The 14,315-nt window shown below is 40.8% G+C and overlaps 1 long non-coding RNA gene across 1 annotated transcript; it reads left to right on the forward strand.

Moving 5' to 3' along the window:
• The first annotated feature begins 8,336 nt into the window (after nt 1–8,336).
• Nucleotides 8,337–10,165, forward strand: LOC136754075 (uncharacterized). The gene is made up of 2 exons (XR_010817524.1): nt 8,337–8,538; nt 9,615–10,165. It is a non-coding gene; the product is annotated as an uncharacterized LOC136754075 (long non-coding RNA).
• The last annotated feature ends 4,150 nt before the right edge of the window (nt 10,166–14,315 follow it).

Raw genomic sequence — 14,315 nt, forward strand, 5'->3', positions numbered from 1 at the left:
CGTCTGCCTTAACGGTTTCCATTAATGTATGCATCACAGTTTCTGGCAAATTTCACATCTGACAGACAGTCGCAGGCTCAGAAAACTCAGATCTCTAATTTAATCAAAAATCCCTAGGGGTCTTTGAGTTTGCAGGTTGGATCTGAAGTTGGGCTTATTTAACGCTCAGGAAAGAAATAATGGATAAATTAAGGGGATGATAATGATAATTCTATCCTATCCCTATTATCCTTAAATTCCTTGATTGCTTGTTTGATTGCAGTGTGTCTGTGTGAATGGTGAGTATCTGGACTCATTTCTACAAAAGTAATAAAACAAAGTGTAGTTCGGTGTCGTCGTTTCTTTGTGTGAAGTCACATGTGCTGAGCATCACGGCATGGTTTTCATTTCACAAGTACATACATCCAGTTTGAGATCTCGCAGAGTTCTGAAAATGATGGTTTTCTTATGCAGCTTTCGTTCTGTGCGCTGTTGATGTGACTGTGCCATATGTTGAAGGAGAAGCATGTAGAGCAACACGTGTCTGAAGACTTGGGAGGATTTCCTTTTTGCATTTCCAAAGAGGATTGTCCTGACACTGACTTTATGTCCTCACTGGCTTCTACAGCTGGATGGAAACCAGGCATTACAACATCCTAGACTGTCCTAGTGTTTAATACTGCATAAGGTTTACTTTTTGTGCTGCATATAGAGGGAATGCGAATGTGACAGAAAGGTCTCTTAATAATAAAACCAAGTGACTCATGCACACACCAGGAAATTTAACAGAAATGCAAAGGTCATGGCTTTGATCATCATCATTTGTAAAATGAAGTTCTGCACTGTTAGCAGCTTATCAAAACCACAGCAAAAACGAAGCACTGTTATCGACACAGTTAGAATTCGAGATTAGTGAGGACCTCTACTTGCCTGCCCCCCCTTCCATCCTCAGCCTACTCCAAAGCCTTTGGAACAAACCTGACCAAGACGACCCCAGTTGAATGTTTTCTGGCAGTTCAGGGTACAATTATAGTATGTTAAACTTTGTAGTACATGTGCACAACACATTTTTTAAATCAACAAGGCAACAAATAAATGGAAAATGGTGGGGGGCAGCTAGAAACTAATTCAACGGAAAAAAAAAAAGTTACGCTCAGCTAATTTACAAACAACAAAACAAATCATCCCTATTAATTAACCAAAAGCTCTGAATCTCCCTTTTTTGTTCTGTTTTCCCAGGCTGTGCTGAAATACTCAGCTTCCCTGCCAAACCCAGGCTGCCTTTGGCTTTCCATCCTCCTCTAATAGGTCCCTGTCGTCCCCGGAAAGCAGGCGGAGGGATTGCAGACAATTCATCAGCACACGGAACACAGTTACAGGGCTCGGAGGCGGGAAAATAACTTCAGGAGCACGGACTGGGAACACAACTGCCTGCTCGTACAATGCCGGCCCTATTCTAGTGTATGCGTGTGAGTGTGAGCGCGCTAGAGTTGCACAAGAGTACAAGCATGCATGGTCCCTGAGAGTAAGTGCTGTGCTTGTGTGTCTGTGTGCCAGAGAGCTTTGTCTGAAGCGCAGCTGTCTGTTTGTGGGTGGATGGATGATTGGTGTGTATGTGTGTGTATTCATGAGGGAGTGGGAAGGGGCTGGGTGGTGTTTTCAGTGGTTGTAAACTATGAGGATGAAGATTAATGGCAGCGAGAATGCCAAGGCTTTACCAGTCACAGATGGTTCGAAATGCCCCTAAATTTGAAACATCTATCTGGATTGCACTGAGAGTAATTGGAGGTTTGGGAATCCACTGGATAGCTCTTCCGTTCCTTCGGGCCGAAAATTCCCTGTTGTCCGCATTGTTGATCTCAGGAGGGGTCATGAGAGAGCTCCTCTGAGCTCCGGAATCAAAAATAATAATTTATTTGACTTCAGGCATAAACCTGCTCTTAATCCACAGCATGGACTTCAATAGCAGGAATGCTCATCCACCCATTTACGGGCTATCCAGGATTATCCTTAACATTGCTTTAGATCATTTATTTATCATTATTATTTACCAGGTCTTCCTCTTGTAGATGAAAATGTAGGGAAGACGCAAACCCACTTTAGTTGACTAACAAGTAATGGATTCTCCTGAAGAGTTTGTAAGTGAATGATTGAAAATCAGAATGGTTATGTTTACTGAGCTTAACCAAAGACTATTGATGGGATCTAGACAAAGTACTGCATGGAAGGAATTAATTTCTTCCTGGAAAGAGCAGACCATGGCTTTTGAATCCAGGATGTTCAGGTAACAATGAGTTCAGTCTGCTAGTGAAATCCAGTTACAGTCTTCTTATCAATGTTGCTTTTATATATCATGTTGCGAAGCTGCAAAGGGGATGTGGACCGGGAATGGGGACAGGTCCAGTAATACTGTATGGGAACCGACTGTGTGGGAGCTGAACCACAGTTAATTGCTTCTCTTCCTAATGCTGCAGAAAAGCCAAAAAATAATCTTGGGACTTTTGTGGAAGTTATTAGAAACTCCAGGTGGAGAAATAAATCATTACCATGATTTATCACTGTCTTAAAAAAAAGATAGAGAAAGAAACAAAAAACTGAAAATCCAGATATTGCAGGTGTATCCCATCATTCTCCCAGCTCTGGAAACGTTTTGCAAAGAGTTTTTTCTCAAATTCTGTACAGGAAAAATCCAGTATAATTAGGTGCTATTAATACGTAGTTTAGAAAACTGCCTACGGAGCCGTGGAAATTGAACAACATCAACAAGGAGAAGGTTTCTGTTGACCTTGTACTTCTGCGTAATGCAGTGCAAGACACGCCTGTATACTTGGCTGAATAAAGTTGTTTCTTTTTATTATTGTTATTAAAAAGTTGGGGAAAAAGCCCATTTTGCTTCTGGTTCAGTAATTTTTCCTGCTGGGATAGAAAAATGTTTGATGCCTTATTCTAGTATGCCAGCGCTCCCCGCAGCTCCCCGCAGTCTCTGATTGTTGTTGTATTATAAACGACTCCATTTAGTGTGTGAGGTAGTGTGATTTTAGTTTTTTTTAAAGGTAATGTGTGAGACCAAATGCACAGCTCCAAATGGACAAGAAAGCCTTTGGTTATAAACCTTAAAAGCCAAGGGCTCTTTTCAAAGGTGTATTGGATAATCTCTTGCAAAACAGTCACAATGTATGTTAGACCTTGACACGTCTATCCTCACTCTTTATTTGGACAATATTGGTAGACAGAATCAATGATATTTATGGGGGGTAGCTAAGATTTTTGGTGTTTTCCGTGAAATGAAAAAATATCCTTCATTTTGTAGTCAGAGGTAAATATTTTAAAGAATGACAAGAGCGCTGCAGAGATTTGCTGGAGATGTACAGACCTATATTTAATCCGCTCATCGGTAGGTCTCTGTTGATGAGCATCCAACGACTACAGCACATCACATTTCGTACTCACTTGCTTCCATTGCGACAAATAATCAATGAATGAATCAATTGATTTAAAAGGTTTGTAAATGTCAGGGTCAAAAGCTAGTGAAGACAAAAAAAACGGGAAACAATCCATGACCTTCCTCTTTTGTAAAGTTGGGATTATGTGATAATAAACATAGGATCTCTCATGTTATTTCTGTATTTCAAGTATAAACACACGTAGTGTCGCATTTTCGATAGTTTTGCTCTTTAAGCCAGATAGGGCCTGTCCCCCATCACAGAGAACCACAGCGAAGAGACCAGCCCTGCCTTGGAGAACACTACAACACTTTCCAGAAGAAATCATACATATTCTCAGGCTTTTCACCTAACACTTCCTTTTTCTCTTCTTTTTGATTCAGGTAAAAACATATATCTGTATTATAACATATGATCTGAGCAGGTTTCTTTAGACGATAAATGTAACAAGCAAGTCTCCCCCATTTTCCTAAGAGCGGTAGGACCATATGAAACAGAAAATTGGCAAAGTCGAGTTCCGCTTATGCAGGGGGTATGGAATATTTGAGTCTACATTCGATGTAAGACAAGTTACAGTGAGAGGGCTGAGCAGGGACAAGAGTGAGAGAGCAACAGAAAGAGAGAGATTTAAACTTCCATTAGTAAGCACACACTCCTTTATCATAGGAGACAGGGTCAACTGGGGAGATTAGCTTACATTAGTAAGAGCACACTCTCCAACTAGGAGAGTGGGGGGTCAACTGTGCATATTAACTTACATTAGCGAGAAGACAGTTTTATTCCACAAGAGACAGGGTCAACTCTTCAGATTATCTTTCATTAGCGTAAAGGACAGCTGTGTGCCATAACAATGCGGGAGACTGGATTGTATAAATTAATTTAGTTCAGTGATTGCACATACACTCTTTCTCTCCAAATTCATATGAGGGGCTTCTATTCACGCAGTCTGTATAAGCCAGGGTGTTTTTTTCTAAATACCTTAGGGGAGAGTTATCCCTGACCCCATCCCCACCTCCCTGGGCCAGCCCCTCTCTGGTACCCCCTCCGAATCCCTCAGTGGGTGCCCCCTTGTCAGTTCCCTAGCGCAGTGCTGTCGAGTTCTGTCACTCCTGTCAGTAGCGGCATGACTGGTATCTGTTCTGTGTCCGTGCTGACATCCTTGACAGTTGGAGCTATTCCCATCCACAAAGCCAGACCTTTTCAAAAACGACTGCACACTCCACACACGGCTCCAGAAACCCAAACACAAATAAAACAATGACTGCATGCGCCACATGACATCAACGTTTCGCCGTACTCACATCCTCCACAGTAGGAATGTGCAGCCAGTACGAGAGTGTGATGGTTGTTTATGAAATTGTTGTCTACGGAGCCATGACTGTGTTAAACACATCAGAAGGCATGTACATGTGCATGGCTTGACTTTACGAATCCAGACCCGTCTCATGTCAACCAGCTTCTCTTTCTAAACAAACGAGAACATTTCTGCGTCTCCTATTTCCTCGGCAACCTCTCGGCCCATGTGTCACCTCAATCCCCTTTGTTTTATTTGATTTTGTTGTAATTATGATATATCACAATGCCTGTACAGTAGCTTCAGGGCACGGTTTGAAACTCTGGGCCCTCTCCCTGGATCACCAACAGGTCAAGTTTTTCTTTAAATATTAATGGCGGAGCATTTTCAAAAGAATCTAGACACAAGAACTTTCCACATAAAAAATAGTTTCTATGTGGACCTGTCTAATTCCCTACACAACTGCTGCTGTAGTATATATCCTTGATCATAAGCATCTACAGTATGAGTCCTTGCGAAACAATAGAAGGCCAATTTTCCAGATATTTCGGTCATATGGTGTCTGCCTGTTTGAATATGGCTGGGCATTCTGCAACAATAAGACTTAATCATCGGAAAAATAAAGCGTATCCATGCACATAGAAACACAGCACAAAGACGCGCTTTATATTCCCCCTGTCCGCTTCACCAGACCTGGGCATCACAAACAGGCCCTGAAACCCAAGGATTGCCGCCCCGGTTCCAGTCCGTTCCTGTTTCCGCCTGGTGGTGATCGGACGCAGCCTGAGCACAGCAAACGGGCTACACCAATCTACCAAGTGCCCCTAGAATGCTGAAGGAAGGGGCTGGCGATGTCAGCCTGCTTTTCAGGCTTGTCTGCACACTAATTCCTGGTGAGGATATTAAATACGCAGGAAATTACACAAGACCTTTCAACCTTGGCTCCCAGTGGAGCGTTTTCTTTTAAAGCAGTTAATTTTTCAGTTTTTGTCCAACCCCCCCCCACCATTCCTCTCACTCTGGCTGGCTGGTTCTTACGCGACGTTAAAACTTTATTAAAGAGATACACGCTCGGCTGGGTGTGCCGTGTCTGTGCTGTGTTGCCACTCAATGACAGGACCAATGGACGTGTCCTCATTCCCGCTGTCTGATGCATGAGATTTATTTAAGGTTTTAAAATTAACTTTATTGAACAGATCCATAAAACAATTAACACAATTATAAACGTATACACCAAACCATATAAACCAGCAACTCAACAAGATATTCTAACAAAGAAATAAGAAGAAAGTTTACAAAGGAGAGGAGGCCATTTAACCCATCGTGCTTGTTTGGTGTCCATTAATAACTAAGTGATCCAAGGATACTAGATAGACAGATATAGATTCCAGGTTCTGCTATGTCATTTCTGTCTTTTTACTGCTAATGTATATTTTATTTAAAACCATACAATATGAATATATTGAAATTAATGAAACCTCTAATAGAATAATACAATTCAATGCATAAGCCAGCTATGCCAGTCATTTATAATACTTTCTTTCTTTCTTATTCTTACCATAAAAGTTGACTGCATCCTTCTATATTCCTTCTCAGAGATGATACGGAGGCATTATATTAACTGTTATCATGATAATATTATATAGGGTTTTCTTGATTATTATAGTGATTGATTATTATTAAAATGTTGTATAATTTCATTTACATTAGGTGTTCCATTAGGTTTGTGTGTGTGTATATATATATAGATAGATAGATAGATAGATAGATAGATAGATACAATTTCAAAATAAAACAGATGTTGTAGAGACTGTGGTATTAGTGAAGAGCTGGTCTGGGGGAGTGTATGTGTGAAACAAAGGGACTGGCCCACAATGCACTCCAGCAGAGCTCATACCAGGTAACTCCTGCTACAGAACATGCCCCCCCAGGTTATCCTGCAGGATTGATCACCCCTGACCACTGCATACAGTCACATTCCATTCCAATTCCAACTCACTGTGGCTTGGAAACGGCACACATCTGGCTGGAGCAAACCGCTGGCAGGTTTTACTACACGTGTAACATGACCACAAAACATTTATATCACCTCCCCCGTCCTAGCCTCTCTCTCACCCACTCTCATTAGCTAGGGAAGGGAAATGAGAGTCAGTAAAACCCAAAGCATCATTAAATGCTATAAAAAAATACACTTAGAATGACAAAAAGCCTTGTAAAAATATGTTGGAAGAAAGCCAGAGAACCTATTTAATTCCTACAGCTGGTCTTATATACTCAGGCTGGAAATTAGTTCTCTAAAGATCTAATTTGCAAAAGCAAAACATTTTCAGAAGCAGAGCACTATACAAGTGTATAGAGTGTTCGACAAATATTCACAGTAGAAGTGAATACTGTTAGCCTATGCAATGATAGATTTGCATCGGTCTCCGACATTTGGTTTAAGCATAGGAAAGTCTTCCAGAATGAAACCCACGTATTTGAGAAAGCTTTTGAACTGTGAACTATTTTAATGTTTTATTAATTGAGTTACTTTCAAACAGCACTACCATCTTCTTTTGAAATATATCAAGGGCCTTGGGCAGAGCTGCAAATATCATGCTTTGATTTATTCATTACAAAATATATAGACACTTCTTTAAATAATTCCATCTAAGTGAGTATGACCTTCTAGATCAATAAAACTGAAAGAAAGACAAACAAAGAAGCATTATAGACCCCCCCCACACCTTTTTCAATGAGATCCGCCTTCAGCACTGATGGTGTAGAGCTTCAGAGATTCTCTGCTCAACACTGTTGTCAGGGACACATGGAAACAGTTAAAAGTGGAGCAATGTAGCTTTGTGACTCGTTAAAGGTTTTTATTCATCAATATTTGTCCTCAGTTCACTAGGAGAGCTCCTGACATTGACAGCAAGGTACCGAGTAATCAAACATGTGTAAGTGGTTAAAAATACCACAAGAAAGAAGACACAAAATGACTTCCAAAGGTTGTATCTGTCGACCGCAGTGCTCTGTAGGGTTATCATTACAATTCACGGAAAAGGAATCACAGAACAGTGAAAATTGCACATTTGAGCCCTTGAGAACATGAGACGTCCTTATACTGAGCTACTGACTCTGAATATGCTGTCACTGGCCTCTGAGCTGTACAGTCGGCACACAAACACAATCTAAGAATAAATGTAGCAGGGTAAAAATGGGTAAACCTATCCCTCACTGTAACTGTAAACCTTAACCTTAACCGAAAATTTAACTCAATTTAAGTTAGGCTTGAGTTGAGGGTGAGGACTGTAATATATACAAATATTTTAAAATGTAACTGGGGAAATACTAGTGATTGTGAGTTGTGAGAGTGCAGACAATATACCTGTATATTAACAGAGATCCCAGGGGTGTTTGCCCTTTTATTGTATAATAATAATAATAATAATAATAATAATAATAATAATAATAATAATAATTGAGCAGCATGAAAATGCAGTTGAATTCTGTTCTTTCATTGCTTGGTCAATCAGCCAATCAGACACCTTGGGGCACTTCTCCAGCATTATAAAAGGCCAGTGGAAGGACTTTTTTTTTTTTTTTTTTTTTTTTGGTAGTGTCAATAGTTTGTGTTTAATGTTTAGCTTTCAATGTATGGAAATCTGGTGTGCTCCTTTTGATTTAAAGGTGCTGCTGCCTTTTTAGTCTTTATGGCCTTGAGTTCTGTGTAATACATACAAAAAAAAAAAAGTTTTGTGGATATCCTTTTTTCCTTAAAGGGGAGTTTGTTCCTAATGCTTAGTGCATGCATTTTGATGACTAGAGACCTCTACAAATAAGGTAGGGATTCCTTTCCATATTTTTACTTTGACTAAGCTGACTTGGACATCTCAATTAAAAATAAAATAAAATAATTTAAAGCTCTGCAGAAAGTATAGTAGATAAATTAATTCAGTAACATCAGTTCGAAGTGAAACGCACAACCTCTTGGCCTTGAATACAGTAATCTAGCATACAAATGCCCACAAGATGGGATGATATCAGTTTGTATGAGTATAGTTTTTTTTTTTTGCAGTATATAATATAAAAATCTAGATTAAAGTGAATGGAGAGTAAAGGGCTGATCTCTTGTGACCTCTGCAACATAGACATCTAGTCCCTGTAGTTTATTTTCATATGTATTTATTTTTTTCAAGGGGGGGCGAGCATAGTAAAAATGAATTATCCCTGTTTTCTTTCAAGCATGTCTCCCTGATTGCTCACAGTCTACTTTAAAATCAGACATCATAAAATCAAACCCAGTGTGTCCGTCATGTTTAAAGAGCCACGGGGGAGTGGAGGAGGTCCTTTGTGAACTCAGCATTTGTATTCTATTTAAATCTGGAAGCAGGGACAGTCAGAGTTCAGCACAGGTCTCACTATGTCTTTCACCCCATAAAAAGCAGGCTTCTCTGTTTTCACTGGGGTCACGTACCTCCTTCTGGGGCAGTCCTACAGCAGGAACAATAAGCAGCACAGGGGAGTACTGAGATGTAAATAACACTTTACCCTATTCTAGTTGCTCTGTGTGGTTAATTATAATAATGAATCCATTCACAATCCCGTAACAGCTTGAGTGTGAGGTAGCCCTAGTCCACTTGTTAAATGTATTGTATTAAAATGTTTTTGTCCTGTACAGGGTGAGATTTATGGGGCATGCCTGTACAGTGATCAGTGAAGTGATGGTCCAACCAAGCTTTTACATAATTGAGTCTTATATTGCATTGTTAGTTCAATTAAGGATTCAATTAAGCAATTAAGAGCAGGACAGGAAGTCCTCCAGGTTTTGGGAATCCCTGTCCTAGGGGAAAATTGTAAAGCTACCTCTGAAAAAATCATTAGTAACTAAAACTCTTGTTCATGTCATTCATTTTCAGAATGAACTTCCCTGGAGTCTGTTGATGAGTCTGAGTGTCCTCAGAAGACAAACCAGATTCAGAAAGAGGACTATATATGTAAAGAACACATCAAATCCTTTACCTCCCAGCTTCAGATTTCTGCTTCAACCACAGCCTACATATTTTAACACACAGTGGCACTCTCCCTCTGCTGTCTCAAGAGGTGTCAGAAAGAAACAGAAACAGGGGGATGAAGGAGAGATGGGCCACCACAGCAACATTCACACCAGGCTCTAATTAACCCCAGCACCTTGCAGAGAAGGAAAGGAAGGAAGTGGGGAAGGGTGCCGGCAACACCTGCACCGTAATGACTGAGCAACAGCCACTCAGCATGTCCTTTTCCACTCCCCACTCTGCCCTCCTCTCTCCCTGTTTCTTTTACCTAGTTAGCTGCCCAGAAATTTGCTACATAGAGGGGGTATTAAGGCAAGCCATAATTGCTAATATAAAAAAATTAATTGCTGATATCAGCAATTCATGACACGCCATTGTGACATTTTATCCTTAACCAGATGTTAATTATTATGCATTTTTGATATCAAGAATACAATTGCTGATATCACAAAACAATTGGAAGTTAATTATTGATACAAGAAATTGAATTGTTGATATAAAAAATGCATACTAATTAGTATCTGGTTCTATTTTTGATGTCAAAAATACATACTCATTAACATCTGGTGACATGAAACTTAACCCTTACAATCATTTATTTTCTGACATATTTAGTTTCATCGGTAGTTCATTTTCTACTGCGGCCGCCCCATTCCATGCAACCTCCGGTAATTGGCTCTCCATCACCAGACATTGGGAACCCCTGATGTAGCCTGTATTGCGCTCTGTATGGAAGCTATGCACCGCCTCCAGAGGACAAAATACAACCAGTGCCCATTTTGCTTTAGCCTTACTGGTCTCAGTTTCGTCTCTTACAGCCTCTTTCTAGCAGTTTATGTGATCCTATCGAGGGGAAAAAATGATAGTCTACATTTTAAACGTGTTGTGTTTTGAAGGTGCCTTTATGTAGCCTATATGTGTTGTATTTATTTTAATAACCAAAACCACCCAATAACAGGGCCAATGAAAGGTGACAAATGCAGCGCTGTATACGGAACTGAGAGAATAAGGCTAAAGCAAGTGAAGAGTGGCTTCTGGAAGCGTGGAGTCCGTGGGCTAATGCATGCTGTTTGCGCACCTGGAAGCTGTGAGATATAAGTCTAAAACAAGGGCATATCGGCTTCTGGAGGAGCGGAGCAGGTGGGCTAAAGCATACCGTGTGCGGCACCTGGAAGCTGCGAGATGTAAGGCTGAAGCAAGTGAATGCCAGCTTCTGGGGGGCCAGGAAAGCATAGGATAAAGCAGCGTTTTTATGCCACTAGCGGGGACCTGCGGTTGTTGTTCAATACACTACAGTGGGGGGCTATACCGTGAAGGCTCAATGCATATGCCTTTGTTTCCGGGAGCTACGGTGGCGGCCTCCACTCGCCTCGATTGCATACAATTTTCTTCTACTAGTCACTTCGATGCATGTAGAATCCCAAGGTTCGGTTGGCCTTTGCTCCACTTGACTGAGAGAATCAGCTTTCTCCTCAACCAAGGCAAGCCTGCAAACACTTACTGCATGATGTGTGCAATTACGCTCTCACCCTCCCTAATCCGTCAACCCAATTATCCCACCATGCCTCTAATCTTTGCATCTCAAACACTTTCACTGATTTCTTTTTTTTTCTTCCAGTACCCCCATTATTCAGGGCCATGAACCATCACTCTCCATACTCCATTAAAAAAAAGAAAACAAAAAAAACACCAGCTTTAATATCACAAGAATAACCCTAAATGGAAGAACAGGTTAGTCAAAGGGAAACACACAGAGTTCTGCACAGGGCTTTGCAATGTGCAATGGTAACAAATGAGAGCTTACAAACACACTGTAACACTGAATGGAAGAATGGGTTCAACCAGGATGTGTGCTTGTTAAATTCAGTCTTAAGGCGGTTGCACATTGGATCCGATAAAACAACACCAGGTACACAGCCTTTCCCCTTTTTGTGCTGGTGTGCGTCTCGCAAGTCTATGCCACTGTTTCGTTAACAAATCATATAGCACACAAACTATGTCTCAGACTTTCAACTATTTATTTGAAAGTGCAAATCTTTGTTAATAACGAAAGTCACTTTTGTGTGCTTAACCACTTTCTAGGAGAATTCTAGCTATATTAATAGGTACCATTCATGCCCAGTGCCTCCGTGATAGCTTGCCATATATTGTGTGTCTATATTTATTTTCTTTGCTGCATACTTCTTCATGGTTAGACACGCAGATGATAACTTTTCCAGAGGACACAAATGAAGTGCATCAACCCACGTCTTCCCGTCGTTTTCTATTGGTCAATGCCATTTTTAATGCATGTAAAATTGGATCGAATCAAACTCGTTTACATTCCAATTGTCGTTCTATCATATGACAATTACGGACTCTGTGCTTAAGGTGAGATAGGAATGCATTCCCTCGTTTTTTCTCTTTTCATGCACGTCAAAATGGAATGCATCATCGGATCAAGTGTGCAAAGGCCTTTACTGGAAAATTCACAGAAGCATGTAACAGAGCTATGGCCCACTCCACATGAGAGAATGAATAAATAAGAATAAGAATACTTTTTATATGCTAAACCAAAACCAACAAGAACAACTTGTTATCCAATTCAAGTCTTGTATTTTTTATCAAGGGCAATCATTTCCCCATCCTTTGTTTGTAGATGTTTGCTCACAGCTGCACCTACAGTAATGCCATTCATATCACACCTCTCTCTGCAGGGCCCTTCACATCTCTGAGTCCTGTGCTCATCATTATGCAGAAAGTGTAAGTGATTGAAGAAGAGCTTGTGCTGTGTTAGCAGCCTGCATGGGAGGCAGTTCACTGGTTCAGCCCTTGGAAAAATAACCGGTAAAATGTGTCTATCTGAAAAATTAGTTAATCCAGCCCCTGGAATTAAAGGTTCCTATGCATCACAGCATACTAACAGTTAAACTTTTATATCATCCTGTCTCAAATCCATTGGCTATATGTAAACAGGAAAATACCATCATAAAAACAAAACAATGTTAACCCATTAAATCATCAAGACTAAACTGCATATAGAAAATACAGCGAACCTTCCCTTTAATGAAACTGGGGTGATACAGGGCCTTATGCGATTGGCTGATCTCCTAATATTTCAGATAGACTAATTTTATATGCCATTTCTCATGTTATTTCTCACAGTTATTGACACAAGGCAGTACCACTTGATCAAGGCAAGCCATCATGGTCCAAACCAGGCCCATTATGAAAGGGATTCTGTGACTGAACTTGTGATGAGAATGAAGATGTTTTAAATGTTACTGTTCTTTTCTTTAATGTAAGTTATAGTTTTTGACAAATCTCCCCATGGAATTGTGTCAGAACCATTTGCTGTTACAGTGGGGTCTTTGCAGAGTGTACACCACAATAGGAAATTAAAGGCCCATTCTCCCTTCCACATCTGTAGGCATCACTCCCAACCTGTAACACGAGAGACTCATTTTTGGAGCCAATGGTCAGCAATCATAAAACGGGATCTGAAAACCAGGCTGAAATTGAACAGGCAACCAGTGTTACTACAGGTAGCTCATTAAACAGCTGTGATCATTTCCAGTCTGACTCCCGGGGTACAAGCACTATTAGTCTCTGTTATGGGGAAAATTAGAGTAATGGCAATAAAGCAATCTGTCAGATGTGATGTTTGTTTTCCCTCTGCTTTCATTTCCCATGAGCAATCGGCAGCCAACTGCGAAGCCCATGTCTTTGGACTGCGAGAAAGTTTCTCAAACAGCATCCTAGTCCAAGGCAGATGATTGTGAGTACTTGCCTTGGAGGGGTGCGGTCTGTGTTGCGGACAGGGGGGGTACTGTTGGTGTTCTGTGCATCAGCGTTAACTTTCTCTCCTGCAGTCCTGTCCAGGAGAGCCCTCTTACTCCTGCAATGCCACGTCCCTGGGGCTTGGCAGTGTAATGGTAACACAGAACATCTGACACCTGTCAAAACAGCCCTGTTAGCAGAGCGATGAGGCCTGTCAGCCCACAGAAAAATACCAACCATCCCTCTCTCTCTCTTTCTCTCTCTGTCTCTGTCTTGTTCTCTCTCTACCTCTTCCACTGTCTGCCTCTCTCTTTCTCTGTCTCCCTCACTGCCTGTCATGACTAACCCTCCAAACACAGATACACACAGCCAGAGAAACACAAGACGCCTGTCACTGTCATCTATCCACACACACACACAGACAAACTGAAACTGTCACAGATGAGCTCAGAACCGGTGCCCTGCTTAAAAATGAGCCACATTAAAATAATCTGTTCTTCGGATTTCTTGCACATTGTTTTGCCTAATTGTATATGACTAGGCTCACTCAATGTTCACACTCTGCTGTCTGATTTTATTAGCCTTATTTTTCCTTTGCAGTGCTATGCTCCCATTAGTTTTGCAATACATCAAATGCATTAATGCGAGTGGAGATAATTAGGAATGTATTTTTCTCACTTTGCAGTTTGTCATTTATTTTTCTTTCCCTTGAAGACAGACTGATCGACATGAGTTTAGAAACTGCAGCAGATAACATCAAACCCCACAATCTGCAACAATACACAGGAGCTACAACTATGATGGAAT

The sequence above is a fragment of the Amia ocellicauda genome, chromosome 7 (assembly GCF_036373705.1).
Source record: "Amia ocellicauda isolate fAmiCal2 chromosome 7, fAmiCal2.hap1, whole genome shotgun sequence".
Lineage (NCBI taxonomy): Eukaryota > Metazoa > Chordata > Actinopteri > Amiiformes > Amiidae > Amia > Amia ocellicauda.